The sequence below is a fragment of the Cupressus sempervirens genome, chromosome 5 (genome assembly GCF_028749045.1).
Source record: "Cupressus sempervirens isolate cs-2001-9-10 chromosome 5, ASM2874904v1, whole genome shotgun sequence".
Taxonomy (NCBI): Eukaryota; Viridiplantae; Streptophyta; class Pinopsida; order Cupressales; family Cupressaceae; genus Cupressus; species Cupressus sempervirens.
This window is the reverse complement of record NC_143122.1, coordinates 471,634,540-471,638,745: the sequence shown is the minus strand read 5'-3', so window position 1 is coordinate 471,638,745 and position 4,206 is coordinate 471,634,540. Positions and strand designations below refer to the sequence as shown.

Genomic DNA, 4,206 nt, shown 5'->3' with positions numbered 1-4,206 from the left:
GAGATTTACAAATTGATAGAGGAGGTCATTTTGCCTTTGAACGAGAGCTCTACAATCATCAATTATCAACCCCACCAGTTCTTTTGGATTGCTCGCTACATCATTTTCCATCCATGCATGAGGTCTTTCCCCGCCTTTACTCCACAGTAGTTCCTGAACCACCTCTTTCATCGAAGGCCTCTTCTCCCCTTCCATGCTTAGGCATTCTGTCGCTAGCCCTGCTACTCTCCTCATCACGTGCTGCAGTGTTTATATCTATTCTTTGTGCTTGCTTATCCACTGGTCAAGGGTGGGTTGAACTAGTGAGCTATTATTTCTGTTTGAACTGCTGTGAAGTCACAAGTAGACAGCATGGAATGCTCGAGTATTTCCAAACAGTTCTTCTACAAAGGATTTGATGTGTTACTAATTGCTATAGCAGCGATTCACGTGTTCTTAGCTCCATACACTAAGGTTGAAGAGAGCTTCAATGTGCAGACAATGCATGATATCTTATATCATCATCAACTCCATTTTTTTACCTCCTTCCTCCACGGGGATCTATGATTTCCCTCAATCCCCTCGTATTCACAATGGAGAGGAAATGTATGGCCAGGTTGCTTTCATTATTCATCTGCTGGTACGAAACAGGTTTCAATCCCGTCAAATCGTTCATAATCTCATTATCAAGGCTCATTGAGATGTTCATACCTTGGCTTGTCCCTCATCATCTCTTCTCTTGTGGGGTCTTTGATTGAGCCACGTCCTCTGATTAATACCCTACAATCAGTATTCTTTTCAACTCTCTTCAACGAGTTACCCCTAGGCCCAAGTAGGCGTCCCACAAACTTAAAATTAGGATATTTGTCAGCTAGAACATCAACTCTCATGGTTTTCTTCACAACTAGTCCTGTAGAGCCTCCACCTGTTGCTCCATGCCATGCATGAGGAGAAGGTTGTAACATGCTCATCCTCCTGCCCCAAAAGATGATAGCACATTGGCAAGACTTGCACAAATGGACCAAGTTTTTGCCACTCAGCTAGCAACTCAGTGAGATACATGTTTTCATGATCGGTGAAGGCAACAGAGGAAGAGCGCATGCCAACAAGCTGCGAAGAATGTGTAGCTAAAGGCAAAAATTTCATGTATCTGGCCAACATTTCTTTCTTCAATAGATTTCACACAATAACTGCTAAATCTGGCAAAAGAATACTTCTACTAAATTTGGGTATGTGATATTATTGCAACTTATAAAGGATTCAAGCTCCAGAAAGCTATATGATAAGCTTTCTAGTTTCCTCTTTTATTTTTATTTTATCGGGAGACCCTAGTCTCTCTATATACAAAGATTCAGTTGTAACGTTTCTTTATTCTCTCTGCTATAATCATTATTTTTATTCTTTAGATATGCAACGTTATCATTATTTTTATTCTCTGCATTTTTTTATAATGAGCTTCATAATCTGCCTTTTTCACAAGTATTTGTTGTCACGTATTCTCTATCTTTGCAACAAGCTTGACAGCCTCCTAATCATTATTCTCTGACTTTTTTTTTTTTTTCCATTTCTAACTTGGTATTCTCTAACTTTTTTTTTCCCATAGTGTGTACACTTCAATATTCTGAGAAATGCAGTCTTGAGAGCATGTAGTACACTTGCAACTTTTAAAACTTTTTATCTAAGTTTTTTTAAAAATTATCTTTTTCTCTATTTTTAATCATTAATTCTATAGATTAAATTAAATGATATGAAAAGACATTCATTTTGATTATTATTTGTAGAAAACATTTTTTTTTGGTGGAGTACTTCAATAGAAGTTATATCTTATTAGTTTATATAATATATAGGGGTGCTTATATTAATTTTACAAAATGAAATTAAATATTTCAAACTCTCATATATGCATAACACATATTGCATTTATTGTTTGTTTGAAGAACTTGCTAAAGGATGCTACAAATCTGATTTTGCACCAAATGTTAAATAGGGTATATTAATTTCATTGTAACTTATACCTTTTCAAGGGGGTGATTTATAGCTACAATTTTCACTGATTCTTTGTCTTTCACCAAGTATTGATTAGTGTGTCTCACTATCAATTATACAATGGTTTTACACATCTCTTTCTATATAGAAAAGGGACTTTTTTAAAAATATTTTATATGCCATCCTTTGTATGCACATAGTTATATCTTTCTTAATGTTTTATTTCAAAAAAATTACTTTTTGAAACACTTCCAATCTTGGAGGCATATTTATGAGGAAAAAGGGGAGATCTTTTCTAGCCCCATGACTTTATGTTCTTATTACTTTGAGATTATATTTTGAACCAAGGTATTCAACATAAAGGTGATTATTCTAAAAAAATAAAGGGGGTAATCATTTTTCTAGCATTAAGCTATGATTTCATAATTGTACTTGTGGGATTTCATACTATAATATTTTTTTAGGTATATTTATTCAAGTATATATGGGTGCACACATATATACCAAGATAAATATACAAGCTATTTTGATTGTGATGAGTATGTTCTTGTGTAAAGTAAATATCGTTAATTCTTTCAATCCTTCAAATAGTTTACATACCCATGTTCACCTTGCATGGAGACATTATCTGATAACTTATGCTTATTGCTCTTCCAAATATTTCTTACTTATCTCAAATTATTTAGGTTTATAAGTTATCTTACACTATTGCCTTCATTATTTGCTGATTTGATTTAATTATACTATGTTCTAATGATCTATCTATGCACATAGTTGTAGTCTTATGCTTTTATAGCATCTTTTTATGCTCATAGTAGCATTTCATGGTTTAATACCATTCTTTTATTATTATTATTTTTTTGTAAGTTGCATCGAGAGCCAATTTATCAAGGATAACTATGGTGGACACGACAGTTTTAAACTGACTCATAGTTGCCTTATCTGGCCCATGGAGTATCCCTCCAACCTAGAATTGGTGTGCACTTACTTCAATGGAGTTTCCCTCCATTTGTTCCACCTTGTTCCTTAATGTGAGGATGATATTTTATGGGGATTTCCCATTCCAAGCTCCTTCTCTCCTTGGTGTATGCTCCTAGTTGTGATTTATTCATGGTATGACTTCCTACACTTTGCTCATTTTTTGAGTGTATAGGTGACGAGGCTACCATATCTTGGAGCACTCCAATATTGGAGACTCTATTTGAGAAAGTTGTTTTGACCCACGATCTATTGGTTCCACTTTGAAAGATTGATATTTATGGAGTTTCCCTCCATGTTTTTCCATTTTGTTCCTCAATGAAGAGGAAACTATTAGTGGAGTTTTCCCCATAAATTTAGATGATTTGATCAAATTTTGAAGGCAATATGTTGTTAAATCCTCATAATCCATTCCTTTTAATATCCTAACAAAATCATGATAATACTAATTTGATCAGCATGTCTCTCTTTTTACTTTATTTTCATATATTAATGTGATAATGCTCTACATACTTCATTGCTTAGATCATGAGTCATGTAAGTTATGGTGTTGCAGCCCATTAGCTTGCAGTGGGATGATTCATTAGTGGACTGTCTATATCCATGTGATTGATGAAATATTGATGTAGGTATCATTAGTTGGCCTTGTCTGTGGTCATTTGTGCATTAGTATAATATAAATTTAATGAGAAAAATGATCAATCTTTTTACTCAATTTGACCTTGTTGATAATATTTTGAGTATATAATTTATCTTGATATCAGGTTAACTCCATTGCTCTGTGGTGACATGTCACATTTTTCTCTCTTTTCTCTATGAGAGTTTTCTTATCCTCGTTTCAAAAGGATTTCTAATTTGAATTTATGATGAAATACTCCTTGTGGACAGTTGTCTTGTTTCTTGTGTCTATGTTTTTTTCAAGTAATCCATCCAGGCACATACAAGACAATATTATTTGGTGTACATTCAGATGACCTATCCACTTCTCTCTTGGCTCTATGAAGATTTGCATACACTCACAAGAGACCTTTGCACAATTGAAGACACTCTAAAAGATCAAGTTGTTGCTATTTCATTGTAAATTATGGGTTTAATACCCCTTGATATAATTACCCCAAGTAAAGATTAAAGGGGGGTGTTAGAAGTTGTAATCTTTCCTTGGTGTGTTTATAAACCAGGGTTAGACCTCCTTTATTTATTGTTATAATATATTAGGATATAATCCAAGGTATCCTAATATATTTCTTTTTTGTCCTTTTTCCA

At 33.9% G+C, this 4,206-nt stretch overlaps 1 pseudogene; it reads right to left on the bottom strand.

The window, feature by feature from the left end:
- Positions 1-665: 665 nt before the first annotated feature.
- On the bottom strand, positions 666-1,313 carry LOC149556803 (KH domain-containing protein At5g56140 pseudogene; annotated as a pseudogene).
- Between the last annotated feature and the right edge of the window lie 2,893 nt (positions 1,314-4,206).